Raw genomic sequence first — 16,591 nt, 5'->3', positions numbered from 1 at the left:
CAAGAGAGCACAAAGAACAGAGAGAGAGGCACCAGGGGCCAGACTCGCTTTATAACAACCCAGTCTCATGATAACTAACCTGCTCCCATGATGACAACATTAATCCATTTGTGACCCAATCACCTCTTATAAGGTTCCCCCTCCCAGCATTGTGGCATTATGGATTTTTTCCAACATATGAACTTTAAGAGGATACAATCAAATCATTATATTTCATCCCTCTCCCCAGACACAAATTTATATTCTCAGAATTAAAAATACATTTATTCCATCACCTTGATCTCAAAAGCCTTAACTCATTCCAGCATTAACTCAAAACTCCAAAGTCTCATCTAAATCAGATATGGATGAAACTCAAGGCACGATTCACCTTGAGGTTAATTCCTTCCAGCTTTTTGCCTATGAAATTAAACAAATAATCTATTTCCAAACTATAATGATGGGACAGGCATAGAACAGATATTCCCATTCTAAAAGGGTAAAATAGGTAAGAACAAAAAAGGAACAGTCCCCAGGTAAGTCTAAAATCCAACTTGAAATAACATTAAGGCTTAAAGATGGAGAATTATCTTTGTTGACTTCAAGTCCTGCATCCTAGGCATACTAGAGTGGGGGTTAAACCCCCAAGACCTATGGCAGCCCTAGCCCCACGGCATTTCTGGGCCTACACTGGTAGCTCTACAATTCTCAGGTAGTCCTGCACCCTTGGTTCACTAGGCATTACCCTAGTGGCGACTTTGTGATAGCTTCGCTCCCATGGCTCCATTAGGCTTGTCCTAGTGGGGGCTTTTCTATAGTGGCTCCTCCCTATGACATGTCCCAGCCTGGGCCCCCAGCTATCTGTGATACACTTTAAAATCTAGGTGTAGGAAGCCATGCCCTACCACTCTTGCATTCTATATGCCTGCAGACTAGCACTATGTGGACACTGCCAGGATTTGCCACTTGTACCTTGCAGAGCTGTGGGTCAAGCCAGACCAGTGGTGGCTTGAGCCATAGCTGGGGCAGCCAAGAGCACTGCCCAAGCAAAATGCAGGAAGCAGAGACCCAAGGCAGCCATAAGCAGTGAGCCCATGGAGGGAACCCTAAGCGCATTCCCCAGAACCATTCTGCCTTCCTAGAGCTCTTGGTGTGGGATGGGAGAGAAACCCTTGAATATTTCTAAAATGCATTCTGGGTCTTTCTGCATTGTCTTGCTGAACAAGACCTATATTCCTTCTATCCATGCTAATCTCTTTAACAAATGGTTGTTTGATTTCATCCTTGCACACTTTTTTGTTCTTTACATGACCAGGCTGCACATTTTTCAAATCTTTATGCTGTGCTTTCCTTTTAATGATAAATTCTGTCTTTAACTACTCCTTTCTTATAATATCTTACTGTAACTGGTTAAAAGTAGCTGGGCAGGGCCAGGTATGGTGGCTTATCCTGTAATCCCAGCACTTTGGGAGGCCATGGCGGGAGGATCACCTGAGGTCAGGAGTTTGAGACTAGACTGGCCAACATGGTGAAACCCGGTTTCTACCAAAAATACAAAAATTAGCTAGGCATGGTGGTGGGTGTCTGTAATCCCAGCTACTTGGGAGGCTGAGGTAGGAGACTTGCTTGAACCCAGAAGGTGGAGGTTGCAGTGAGCCAAGATCAGGCCACTGCACTCCAGCCTGGGTGACAAGAGCAAAACTGCATCTCAAAAAAAAAATGTAGCTGGGCAGTAGCCTGAATGCTTTACTGTTTAGATATTTCGTCTGCCAAATAACTTAATTCATCATTCTTAAATGTCACCTTCCACAAAGCCCTTGGGCATGGACACAGTTCAGGCAAGGTCTTTGCTACTTTATAACAAGGATGGCCTTTGCTCTAGTTTCCAATACCTTGTTCCTCAGTTCCATTGGAGACCTCATCAGAATGGCCTTTACTGTCCATAGTTCTATTAACATTTTGATCACAACTACTTAAGTAATCTCTAAGAACATTCAGACTTTCTTGATTCATCTCTTCTGAGCCCTCACGAGCATCATCCTTAATGTTCTCTTTATGGCAATACAAACTTTTACTAACCTGCTCTTCCAGATTCTTCCCACCTCTATCAATGACCCAGTACCAAAGCTGCTTTCACAATTTCAGATATTTTTATAGCAAAAACCCCCCTTCTTGGTACACATTTCCTTTCCTGGTTCATTGTGAGTTGCTACAAAAGGATAACTGAGACTGAGTAATTTATAATGAACAGAAATTTATTTAGCTCATAGTTCTGGAGGCTGGGAGGTCCAAGAGCATAGCACCTACATTTGACGAGGGTCTTCACATGGTAAGAAGGACAAAGATGGAAGTGAGGACACAAGACAGAGGCACAAGGGTTAGGACTTGCTTTATAACAACTTGCTCATGATAACTAAACCACACCCACTGTAACGACATTAATCTGTTCATGAAGGCTCTGCCCTCATGACCCAATCACCTTTTAGTAGTCCTCCCACCCACCCCTGTGCACGTGCACACACACACACACACACACACACGCACACACACACCCAACTATTGCTTTGGGAATTAAGTTTCCAACATATGAACTTTTGAGGGAACACATTCAAACCATAGCAACACTTATCACAGGATATTTTCAAAACTTCTCATCCATTGGAATTTGAAGGTCATATTTGTTAATCTGAAAGACTTTGATTCTAAATGTAACCTTACCATTTACTAGATATGTGACCTTGGTCCAAAGAATTTAACATCTCTGAATTTAAGTTTCCTCTTCTGTAAAATGAGAATAATCTCATTTTGGAGCATTACATTATGTGATAAATGTAAAGCTTTTAAAAGTGCACATGATTTATTTTAGATGCCCAATGTGTTAGGTGCTGTGGTTTTCAGGATAAATGTGCTACATTCTCATCCTTCACCTTTGAAGGATTTACAACCTATTGGTCAATTAAGACAAATAAGCAGACACCTAACTATAGGGGGACAACTGCTGTCACAGTTCTCTTTACAGTGACCTCTTATAGATCAAGAAGTAATCCACCCCAACTTGAGGAGGCACCCACTGACCTCCTACATCAGTCCGATTCCTCGGGGCTCTCTCATAGCACTCCTGTTATCAACATGTACTCTCTTCTCAAGGGATCTCATCCACACCTATACCTATGCTGAAAATTCCAAAAATTTTATCTCCAGCCAAGATATGACACATCTACTTGAATGTCTAATGGACATCTTGAAGTCAGTATGTCAGCAAACAACCTCTTAATCTTTTTATGTCCCTAAATAAACTCATTCTCCACATTGACTCAGCTCGACAAATGTCTCTTAATTCACTCAGATACTGTAATTACTTAGGACAGAAAACTCAGGGCCATTTTTGAGAACTCCTCATTTATTGCCCAAACCACATTCACTCTCCCATCAAAATACTTCTTAATTTAATCTATTTCCTTCTACCTCCACTTTAACCATTCTGGTCTAAACCATCATCTCTCACCTTGATTTGTACTATAACTGTAACCGGATTTTTCTCAGATGTCAGTGATCGTTGTGGGTTCTTGGCCTCCAATCTCTTAAGGAATAAGCGATGGGGCCACTGCAGGTGGACCGTATGCTCATAAAGTGAATATCAGACCCAAAACAGAGTTGCAGAAAGGTGATTTTATTTAGGTAGAGAAAAGAGAAGGAAAGGAGAAGAGAAAGGCGTCCACGAAGAGTGTGTAAGGGGATTCCAGAGGGGAAAATCCCTGAGGGAGCTCCCACCGTGTGGGAGGGGATTTCAGAAAGCTGGAAAATCCAGCGCAAATGAGGGAGCATGAACTTTTATCCTGGGAGGAACCTCCCACCTTCTCCAAGACCCTGGGCCAATGAAAGGAGTTCCTTAGAACTTCGGCTGGAGTGATTGACTTTTAGTTTCTTCACAGGTATGCGAAATTCAAACATAAACCGTGGAATCTCCCGGATGCAGAGAGATGGCGGGGGGAAGGGGGTGAGGGGGTGCGGGGCATGGCGCTGAAATTCTTGCCCTTAAAGCTACACCCCCTTATGGACCCGGAAAGAGAATTCCCTCATAACCACTTGCAAGCCTCCCTGAATCCCCTATGACCCCTCATCCCTTTCTGGTTCTTCATTCTAAATCTTTAAAAAAGCAAACTTCATTGACTTTTTTTTTTTTTAATGAAATCCTCTTTCACGAGAGAGGGTTTCCATTGTACTTTAAATCTCTTACTATGGTCCGTGGGCCAAGGATCACTGGGCCTTCACCCATCATAATTGCCTTGTTTCATCCTCTTTGCTCATTAGCCTTCAGTGACATGGGCCTTCCTTAATTTCTGGAACACACTAAATTCTTCATACCTCAGGCCATGGGTGCATGCTATTCTCTCTGCCTTGAACAACCCCAGCCTCCTCCTTTGTCTAGCTAGCCCATCTCATTCTTTCAGGTCTCTGCTAAAGTTTCCCTGTTGCCCCTATCTAAACCAGATATTTTAAACTTCAAATCATCCACTATTATTCCTTCTCTGTTTATCTATTTTAAAATATCTATTTATTTGTATGATCATTGTATATGTTTATCTCACCTAAGAGACTAAAATTCCTATAAGGATAGACACTATGTCAATTTTGTTGAACGATAAAATCAAAACTATTATTGTGCGCTTTGCTAGAGCTTTTTTTTTTTTTTTTTTGAGATGTAGTCTCAGTCTGTCGCCCAAGCTGGAGTGCAGTGGCATGATCACAGCTCACTGCAACCTTGGCCTCCTGGGTTCAAGCGATTCTCCTGCCTCAACCTCCTGAGTTGCTGGGACTACAGGCACGTACAACCACACCTGGTTAATTTTTGTATTTTTAGTAGAGATGGGGTTTCACCACATTGGTCAGGCTGGTCTTGAACTCCTGACTTTGTGATCCACCCACCTTGGCTTCCCAAAGTTCTGGGATTACAGGTGTGAGCCGCCATGCCCAGCCTGCTAGAGCTTTTATATTGAGCATATTTTATTTACTAAGCATAGCAGTGGCTTAGTTAATATCCCGGCTGCACAGGAGATTTTTATAGTGCATTTTATAAATATATAGATTTGGGGACTTCAAAGCCTACTGAATCAGAACCTTTTGGGGGCAGAGCCCAGAAATCTGCATTTTTAACAAAGTGCACAAGTGATTCATTCCTATTTAGTTAGCCTATCTCTGATGCTTTAAACCAGCTAACGTTCAGAAAAGTTCCCAAGATTGGAAACAAAAAGACATGGGTTTGAATTTTACTTTGTAAATTACTAAGCAAGGAATTTTGGAAAGTCATTTAAGGTCTCTGATATTCAGTTTCTATGCTTGGAAATTTGGAGTAATAAAAATATGTTCCTCAAAGTACAGCTGTGAAGCTCCAATGCACAATATGTCTTAAAACACGTCGTAAACTTCATATTAAAGAAATGTTAGAATTTTTATTTGTTAATGATCTCTTCCATATAGTGCTTGCCTCATCATTTCTGACAACCTACCTGGTGCAGCCCACACTTCTCCAGTGAGATAGGATCCCTTTCGCTGTACTTCTGAAGAAGGACTAATAATAATTCACTGAGCGTTTTGCTTTTTTAAAGTTCCAGGCCATCATTACTTCATACCATACCCACATCATACCATACCCACAACCTCACTAGCCCATTGGCTGCTGGAGAGGAAGCAGCTCAGGCAGCAGCAGCAAAGCCTGAGGAAGAAGGTGTCGCCTCACTTCCCACGGGGATGACAAGGATTGTCTCTGGACAGTAACAATGAAAGTCCACAGCCGGGAATTGCAGGGAATTTCTGGGCAGTTTCTTAACTCTAATATTCCCATGCTGAATCATTGCAAAACTCCCTCAATTATTATGTGTAATCACAGAATCAAGAAAACTGGACTCTCTATCAGAGATGTAATAAAAAATAAATGAACTCTCAAACCAAAGAAACTTGCTTGCAGTCTGTGTGAAAATCCTGTCATCTCCCTGGCTTTTAGGAACTCTACATGTAGAACAGGTACTTGGGCCAGATGAATATATAAACACGTCAATGAACAAACACCAATCGTTTGCAAGACCATTGCTGGGGATACTTGTTTTTTGTCTTGGTGTATGGCACCCACAAGTTCTTAGTCTCTCAAGCCTAGGAGAGACTAAGATAATTAAGATAACTTAATTTGATGAATCCTCCAAACAGACAGGTAAATTATCCCAACTGCTTGCAAGATGATTGCTGGGGATACCTGTCTTTTGCCTTTTTTGTGTTGGTGCATGATCCACAGGTAACCAGTCTCCCAAGCTAAATGCCTGAATTTGATGATTCCTCCAAGGTTTTCTTAATTTCCCATATCTTCTTTCACTTCTCCACCCCTACTACCTGGCATAGTGTACTAGTTGAGTTTCTCCATTGAAACAAAACTAATAGGATGTGTATCCACAGAGAGATTTGTTTAAGGAATTGATTCATGATTATAGTGGCTAGCAAGCCCAAAATCTGCAGGCTGGGCCAGTATGCTGGAGACACAGAGAAGAGCTAATATTTCAGTTCAAGTCCAAAGGCCACATGCTGGAGAATTCTCCCTTGCTCAGGGAAGGTTCGTCTTTGGTTCTATTCAGGCCTTCACCTGATCAAATGAGGCTCAAGCAAATTATGGAGGTCAGTCTGCTTTACTCAAACTCTACCAATGTAAGTGTAAATCTCATCCAACAGTTCTGTTACATAAACATCTAGAATAATATGTAACCAAATATCTGGGCACTATGGCCTAGCCAAGTTGACACGTTAAATTAACCATCACATCTAGTTCAGTCTTTCATTATTTCTCACCTAGACTATTTCTTCAGATCCTAAGAGGTCTTCCTCCTTTTATTCATTAATATATTCATGCATACATTCATTCATCAATCTGAAAATCATTTAATAAAGTATCCTCTGCATCAGGCATCTTGCTAGTGACTGGGGATGTGGCAGTGAGCCAGACAATGCCCCTGCTTTTATAAAACTTACATTGTAGTTGGGGGAGATGACTAAAAAACTGGCTAACAAACACATAGGAAATATAATCTGAGGCAGCAGAAAGTGCTATTCAGAGAAATGAAGTTGAGTGGAGAGTGGCCTGGAGGGAGAGCTCTATTTTTTTTAAGGGGGTCAGGCAAGAAGCCTTTGAGGGGACTATTCTAGTAGGAATGGAAGTGAGGGGAAGACCAGGCAGAATACCATTTTAGCAGAGGGAAAAGCAGATGCCAAGGCCCTGATGAACTTGGTGTGTTCTAGGAATAACAAAGACCAGTGCAACTAAAACTTTTGAGCAAGGGGAAGAATCCCAGGAGAGGAATTTAAAAGGTAGGCCTGTGACAAGATTACATGAGAAAAAGGAGATATTAAGGATGACTGCATGGGTTTTGGCCTGAGCAATTAACAAAATGGTGGTGCCATCTATTGGGTGGGGAAGATTCAGGAAGAATGGGAAAAGGATGCACATTTTTAAGACTTCTATATCCACCAATGTTGATGGGCTTATTGAATAACCTAGTGCAGATATCAAGTAAGATATTGGATAAGTAAGTCCGAAGCTCAAGGAAGAAGCTGTAGGCTGAAGAAGCGAATTTGGAGTTATCAAATGTTATTTAAAGCCGTGAGGCTAGAGAGGGTATGGTGAGAAGACATCAGAGGATTGAGACATGGGAAAGCTACAGTCATCAGGAGAGGATAGGTCTCTTCCTCTTCTTTTTTTTTTTTTTTTTTTTTTTTTTTTTTTTTTTTTTGAGACGGAGTTTCGCTCTTGTTACCCAGGCTGGAGTGCAATGGCGCAATCTCGGCTCACCGCAACCTCCGCCCCCTGGGTTCAGGCAATTCTCCTGCCTCAGCCTCCTGAGTAGCTGGGATTACAGGCACGCGCCACCATGCCCAGCTAATTTTTTGTAATTTTTAGTAGAGACGGGGTTTCACCATGTTGACCAGGATGGTCTCGATCTCTTGACCTCGTGATCCACCCGCCTCGGCCTCCCAAAGTGCTGGGATTACAGGCTTGAGCCACCGCGCCCGGCCGGGTCTCTTCCTCTTCTAAGGACTGTATTTTCTCTTGAAAGAAGAGACGCATCCTCCTCCAATGATTGTAGTTCCTCCTGGAAGAGGAGACACATCCAGAGAAGGAGATTGAGAAGGAGTGCCCAGTGAGGTAGGAGAAAACCAGGAGAGGGCAGGGAGCTGAGAACCAAGAAAAGAAAGCATTTTAAGTCACTGTGCGAAGTGCTACTCCTTTTAACAGAGTATTTAAATCTATTATATATCTTGTTAATACTGAGGTTTTGGAAAGGATGCAGAGGATCCCTGCCTTAGGGATGACACCAGGGTCCTGTGATAGAAAGTGAAGGGCAAACCTTAGATTGGGGATGGGCTGGGAATGGGAGCGGCTGGGGGCGGGGCCTAATTTCTTCTGAGAACACAAGAGCTCACCTCATCCTCCCAAAGAACCTGAAGGGCCAGTATTATCTCTGTTTCTCACAGAAGTGAAGATAATGAAATCAGACAAAACAAAACAAAACAAACAGGTGGTGAGAGGAAGTGAGTAGGAGGGCTGGGAGGACTGGAAACAGAGTGAGGGAGTCACCCCCTCCCACTCTGCAGGTGGCCGCTTCTATCCTAGACGTGTCCACTCCTCTGTCCACACAGGGGAAAAGTGGGTTCCAGATGTTGGCGGTTCAGGTGTAAAGTTGCTAATAGTGTGCTCAGTCATAAGGTAAAAGGCCCGAGGCTTCCTGAGGTCCACGGCTGGTGGGTGGTAGAGGAGAGGCTGGAATTCAGGCTGGCCTGATCCCTACACCAGTGGAGTCTTTTCTTCTATGTTGTTACTTAAAGTGTTACCAAGAGCAGTGGCTTCAGCATCTTCAGAAAGTTTGTTAAAAATCAGTAACCTCAGGCCTCTTCCCAGTCCTCTTGGTCAGAATCTTCATTTTAACAAGATCCCCAGATGGGAAGCCCTGTCCTACACCACCTCTGTGTTACCACTCAGGTTCTCTTCTACCCAGCACTGGATGGTGTGTCCCTGTCCTCACCACTTTAGCCCTGGTCCCCCCTGCAGCATGCACAATTCCCACTGCTCCTCTGAATCTGTGCCAGGCACCTGCGACTCTTGGCTCCCCTTCTTGCCCCATCCCCACTCCAGCTGGTGAGCCCCTCAAGGGTATCAGAGTGTGGCATAGCATGTGGCCCACACAGCAAAAACAATCCCTTACATGTCTCTGTTGTTGCCTACAGACCTCATCTCCTTCTGATCTTCACAGCAACCCTTCCAAGCAGATACCATTACCAAAGTAAATGAGAGACTTGCCCAGGTCTTCAGAACTGGTTTAGCTCAAGTGAAGGGCTCCTCCCAAGGTTTCCTTCCTTCCTCCTTCGCCCACAAAAGGAAACCCCACTGCCAGTTTAGAGGTACTGTAACATGAGTATGGTACTTTTTTTTTTCTTTTTTAAGGAGAGCACGAAGTTATTGCGGAAATCAGTCTGCTGGGATTCCCTCTGGTGGGCACATAGCTTGGTGCGTCTGGGAGAGTGGCCAGTCAGGAGGCAGGCTTGCTTCCATGGCCAGGATCCCCTCTTTGGGAAAGTTACCTCAAGCATGTGAGGCACTGAGCTCAGTAAGCTGCAACTCCAGTTGTTCCCTGGGTGTCAGTTTCCCCATTGGGAAAATGAAGATGTTCTGCTGGAGTTAACTGTTTCAAACTGTGGTCCATAGACCTCTGGGAATGGCACTTTGAATCTGCACCAGCTTTGGGCTAAAGCAGAAAAAAGGCAAATGAATCCATGTTGCCCTTGATTTCAAAAACAGCAGCCGACTTTTTCTCCACTTTTCGTAGTAGGCTTCCTTATGAAACTTTCTCTAAATATATATACATATATAGCCTAAAATAATTTTGAAAACCATGCAATAAAGACTATCTGGAGTCTCTTCCAGCTAGTGCAGACTAGAATCAAGGCCTGATTCTCATGACTTGGAATTTATTAAATGGGGCACTAGACAAATATTTGTTGTGTGCCATCCTGTCATTTACTGAGTGACATGTCCTAATCTCTATGCTGTTCTCTTTGGCCACTGGAGGGAAAACAGACCAGGGGGAATGAAGGACAGAAACCTCGATATCTATTCAACACATTATCTATAGCGACAGAGCTGTGATTCTTAGCTGGACTCCTAGATGCCCAGAAATAGTCTACATTTTCCAGCCTCCGGTTAGCTAGATGTGGCGATTAGCCAAAATTCTGATCATTGGCAGACAAATGGAAGTGGTGGGCACAATTTGTGGGCCAGGCAGTTAAAGGAAGGGGGCATGCCCTCCTCTTCTCTAGGTCTTCCTCCCTACTGGACAGAAAGCAGACGTGGAGGTGAGCAATACTGGATCATATGAGCAAGGGAAATACCCTAAGGAGGGTGGAACCATGAAAACAGGGTGCCTGACACATAAGTCCTGGACTGCTTCCACGCAGGTTGCTACATGGGTGAGAAACAAACCCCTGTCTTGTTTAAGCCACTGTTTATTTGGGTCTCTGTTAGAGTGACTAAATTGTATGAGTATGCACACAGGCACACAGAGACTAATTAATTCCGTGGACAAAAGTGATAGCAGAGGAACCAGTCAGAAGCTTTTGAAATAGTGCAGGCAAAGATGATGGTGATTTGGGAAAAGGTAGCAGCTTTGGAGGTGATGAGAAGCTCAGGTTCTGAAAATACTGCAGAGACAATGATAAAGTCTGTTCATCACTTGTCTGAGTGAATGTCAGGAATGAGAAAGAGAGGAGAGTTAATTCCAAGATTTAGTAGAATGTGTTGCCAGATGGGGAAGATAGGGAAGGAACAGAGATAGTCTTGAAATCAGGAGTTCATTTTGGACATTAAATTCAAAATGCTGAGTAGACATCTAAGCATTGCTTGGGCATTTAGGATTAGGGCATCAAGATTTCAGGTGAGAGGGAATTAAACATAAAAACAAACTCTACTTTAACAGCCATGAGACTTAATTCTTCTCCCAGACATCTTGGGTGAAAATGAGAGGAACAAAACAGAGTTCCACATGAAAATCTGATCAAGCTGCTGCCTTGTGATTTTCCGTAATTGTGATATGGCCTTTAATTAGCTGGCTCTGCAGAGCACCGGGCACTGGAAGCCCACAAGGCAAATTACTGCTCTGCGCTCCTTGGGATGCGTGTCCTCACATCTGAACAGCGCAGGGTTCTCAAGCACATAATTACCCTCTGAGAAAGCTTTCCAGGATGAATGGCATTTGGGAAAGTTGGGAAGTTGGAGAACTGGATTTTCAATCCAAAAGATACAACAGAAAGAGTGATCAGAAGATCTGGCTTGGAGTCCTGGACTCTTTACATAAGGACCGATGATATGGGACAAGTCATCTAATAACCATCCACCCATCCACCCACCCACCCACCTCTCATCTGAATAGACTATCTCCAGGGTAGTTTCCTTTTTCATGAATCTCTAGCTTCTCTACACTACATGGTACTTAGTATCCAAGTATAATAACAGAGAAAACCACCCGGAACATAGAAATCTACAGAGCACAAAAGAAGAAAGGTAAAAAATAAAGGGGTGTGGCCGGGCGCGGTGGCTCAAGCCTGTAATCCCAGCACTTTGGGAGGCCAAGACGGGTGGATCACGAGGTCAACAGATCGAGACCATCTTGGTCAACATGGTGAAACCCCGTCTCTACTAAAATTACAAAAAATTAGCTGGGCACAGTGGTGCATGCCTGAAATCCCAGCTGCTCGGGAGGCTGAGGCAGGAGAATTACCTGAACCCAGGAGGCGGAGGTTGCGGTGAGCCGAGATCGCGCCATTGCACTCCAGCCTGGGTAACAAGAGCGAAACTCCGTCTCAAAAAAAAAAATAAATAAATTAAAAAAAATAAATAAATAAATAAATAAATAAATAAATAAATAAATAAAGGGGTGTCTATCAGACAGGAATGGGTAACAGAAAGCTCCTTTTGTACGGAGGTTTAGGGCAGTGGAGACAGCGAGAAGAAAGCTCAACCTGAGGGCTGAGTTCTCTGAAACAGAAGGTTTTATGAGTGAGATGTTGGGATAACAGTGCAGAATCATCTGTTTCTTGTTTCTTAGGGTCTAGCTCTAAAAAAAATTGAACCCCCAAGTTCAGCATGGCACCATGTCCAACACAGCACAGACATAGTAAGGAGGTGCTTAGAGGCAATAGCACAGAGGCTGCACACTATAAAATATGGTTGAGTTTTTACTTGTTTGCAGTTAATGCAAGTTCTAACTGAAACAATGGTTAAAGGCATAGAGACTTGTATCTGAGACAGAGATATCAGAGATGGTTTGATAGGAAAGAATATCCAAAGAAAGTAAACAAGATAAAGTACTTACTGAACACCTACTATGGCCTAGAATGCCAATTTCAATGTTTTTGATGTGCTCCAGCTGTTACAGAAGATAAAGGAAATGCCACTGAGGGTGACTGGGAAAAAGCCTCTATAGAGGCAAATAAAAGAATGAAGAAAATAAATGAAGTCTTTAGGCCTGGTCAGATGCTTTATTTGCCCTCCATGGGAAAATAGAATTTGACAATGCTGTAGCCAGGGAATTTAGGGCTGGAACTAAGATTCCAGATTGGAAGTCAGAGATGCAGAAAAGAATGAAGAGACACCGAAAAGAATGCAGAAAAGAAAATGTTTAATTTGGCCGGGCACAGTGACTCATGCCTGCAATCCCAGCACTTTGGGAGGCCTAAGCGGGAGTATCACTTGAGCCCAAGAGTTTGAGACCAGTCTGGGCAACACAGGGATACACCATCTCTGGAAAAAAGTAAAAATTAGTCGAACTTGGTAGCATGCACCTGTGGTCCAAGCTACTTGTGGAGACTGAGGGGAGAAGTAGGAAGATCGCTTGAGCCCAGGAGGTCGAGGCTGCATGAGTGTGCCGCTGCACTCCAGCCTGGATGGCAGAGTGAGACCCTGTCTCGAAAAAAATAAATAAGTAAATAAAATAGGAAAGAAAGACAGTAAGAAAGAGTTTAATTTATGGGGAATTTTTTTTTTACTGATTATATAAATGAACATTGGAATGAAACATCAAAATGAAAGCAACAACAACAACAACAATCTGTAGAATAAAAGTACTTGATCACAGCAGCAGATATGTGAGGGAGCAGCAGAGGAAACGCATCCTGAAGTCCCTGCATCTCGTCGTATCTGTCACATCTTAGTGAACCCACAGCAAACCAAAACGAAAACCTCGAAAGAAGCTTTTTAGTTGATGAGGGAAAGTTCTTTATTGAAGAAACCCAGCTAATAGGTACAGAAGGAAGGGTAGAATTAGAAAATCACCATTTTGCAAATCTTTTTTTTTTTTTTGAGATGGAGTTTCGCTCTTGTTACCCAGGCTGGAGTGCAATGGCGCGATCTCGGCTCACCACAACCTCCGCCTCCTGGGTTCAGGCAATTCTCCTGCCTCAGCCTCCTGAGTAGCTGGGATTACATGCACGTGCCACCGTGCCCAGCTAATTTTTTGTATTTTTAATAGAGACGGAGTTTCACCATGCTGACCAGAATGGTCTCGATCTCTTGACCTCGTGATTCACCTGCCTCGGCCTCCCAAAGTGCTGGGATTACAGGCTTGAGCCACCGTGCCCGGCCCTGCAAATCTTTAAAGAAATAGTGGTTGTAGTCAGCAATCATTGGTGACTGCAAAAAAATCATTAGGTGAAAAATGATGAGTAACATTATAATGCATCAATAAGGCTGAAACACCTGAACCCATAGATCAACCTCAACATTACTCAAAATTGGATAATCAGGACAGGAAGCAGGGAAGAAGGTGGATAGGAGAGAGGGTTAATATGCAGCTCCCACATGGATGGACAGAATAGTGTGTGCAGACTCACACCATGATCTGTTGCTCCAGGAACCACCACAGGAACATACCAGGAAAACCAAAAGAATTCACAGATTTTTTTGAAGGAAGTGGCCCACTGCTACTAAAAAACTGTGAGGTCCCAAAATGTGAGAGGAGGAAAACCTGCCTCTGAACACATATCCCCACTGGGGAATCTGAAAATCCAGATCACAGGAGAAGGATTTAACCTTACCTAGAGATGAAACCGATTTAGGGGGTTGCATAAAATATAAAAGTAGAAGTAGCAGCAGGAAGTGCCTTGCACGTATTCCCAGTCTCCAGCTTGAGCTTAAGGAAGCCATCCCTGATTATATCTCACTGGGACCCTTGGGGAGGGCAGTCAGTGGAAATGGAAAAGTGTCATGGAATGAAGAAAGGTCCCAGCTGAAATTGGTAGTGGTTTTGACTGGGCACAACTTTTCTTGAGTGGAGTCTGGGGGATGATCAGGAGCTGCTGTGGATGTGAGTAAGCACAGGAGCTGCCAGAAATAGAGTGGGAAGATGGGGAGGAGTGTGGTCTGGAAGCTGTGTTTTTTCTCAGCTGGGTACCTCATGGACTGGGGCAAGGTCTGAGCAGGGCACTGTAGTGGAAGACCACCTCTCCAACTGTATGGGAGCTGGATGAAGGCTCTCACTACCAACTATCCATCACTTCCCTGGACACAGCAGAGGCAGCCATAATGCCCTCTGGAACATAGTTCCATTGGCCTAAGAACCATCACCCACCTACCACAGTGGCCATGGTAAGCCCCACCCAAGGAGAATCTGAGTGCAGACCTGCCTAATCCTGTCCCCACCTGATGGTAGTTCTCCACTCACCTTGGTAGCCAAATACAAAATGCAGAAACTCTTGGGAGCTTTATGGCCCCACCCAATACCTGAGAAACCAAAATACTTATCCTGGTTATCAGGGCAAATTTAGAGCTCCCTAGCACTATCACAGCTGGTGTTTTCTTGGAAGTGCTATCTCTTGGATGGAGGCCACCCAACTCAGGCCATGACAGCAGGTCTTGGCAGAATAACCTTGATTCCAGGAAGGAGAAGACAACACCTAATTCCACTGCCTGCAACGTCCTGACTAACCAGAGGTTTTGAGTGTGTCCATGTGACAACTTCACTGCTAATAGAACCAACATTCAAGAAAGCAATGATATAGGAGTTAAGAAGAAATTATTTAGGCAGATAATGAGGCTAAGGAAGTCCTTGGTAAGGTTTTCCTTTTCATGAAAAGCAGACTCAACATCATTTTCTTTTCTAACAAAGAGAAGCCTGTAAAATTGAGCTGCAGACATACACAAGCAAGCTGGAAGCTTGTACAGGTGAATACTGGCAGCTGTGCCATTAAGGAAAGGCTACCTGAGGGCTAGGCATGTTCCAACATGGTGGCTACATCTTCCTCTTTGCTTGTTAGCCATGTCCACAGTGAGGAACAGACAACATGGTGCCAGCCAAGTAAAAATCTTATTTGCTTAAGATTAGGGTGGGGCAGTCAGCTTCCCCATGTGCTATATGAACGACCCCACATAGCCAAAGCAAGACTGAGCAAAAATAACAAATCTGGAGGCATCACATTACTGGACTTCAAACTATACTACAAGGCTATAGTTACCAAAACAGTATGGTACTTGTATAAAAATAGGTACATAGACCATTGGAACAGAATAGAGAATGCAGAAATAAAGCCAAATACTTACAGCCAACTGATCTTTCACAAAGCAAACAAAAACATAAAGTGGTGAAAGGGCACCTTTTCAACAAGTGGTTCTGGGATAATTGGCAAGCCACATGCAGAAGAATGAAACTGGATCTTCATATCTCACCTTCTACAACAATTGACTCAAGATGGATTGAAGAAAATCTAAGACCTGAAACTATAAAAACTATGGAAGATAGCATTGGTAAAACTCTTCTAGATGTTTGTTTGTCAAAGAGTTCATGGCTAAGAATGCAAAAGCAAATGAAACAAAAACAAACGTAAATAGATGGGATCTAATTAAACTAAAAAGCTGCTACACAGCAAAATAAATAACCAGCAAAGTAAACAGACAACCCACTGAATGGGAGAAAATATTTGCAAACTATGCAACCATCAAAGGACTAATATCCAGAATCTACAGGGAACTCAAATCAGCAAGAAAAAAACAAATAACCCCACCAAAAAGTGGGCAAGTGACATGAATAGACAATTTTCAAAAGAAAATATACAAAGGGCCAATAAATGTGAAAAAATGTTCAGCATCCTTAAATTATCAGGGAAATGAAAATTAAAACCACAATGAGATACCACCTTACTCCTCCAAGAATGGCCATAATTTAAAAATTAAAAAAATAGTAGATGTTGGCATGGATGTGGTGAAAAGGGAATGCTTTTACACTGCTAGTGGTAATGTAAACTAGCATAACCACTATGGAAAACGGTGTGGAGATTCCTTAAAGAACTAAAAGTAGAACTACCATTTGATCCAGCAATCCCACTACTGACTACTCAGAGGAAAAGAGGTCATTATATGAAAAAGACACTTGCACACACGTTTGTAGCAGCATAATTTGCAATTGCAAGAATGTGGAACCAGCCTAAATGCCCATTGACCAAAATGAGTGGATAAAGAAAATGTGGTATATATACACTGTGGAATATTACGCAGTCATAAAAAGGAACAAAATAATGGCATTTGCAGCAACCT

The sequence above is a fragment of the Callithrix jacchus genome, chromosome 7 (assembly GCF_049354715.1).
Source record: "Callithrix jacchus isolate 240 chromosome 7, calJac240_pri, whole genome shotgun sequence".
Classification (NCBI taxonomy): domain Eukaryota; kingdom Metazoa; phylum Chordata; class Mammalia; order Primates; family Cebidae; genus Callithrix; species Callithrix jacchus.
Note: the sequence above shows the minus strand (reverse complement) of the source record.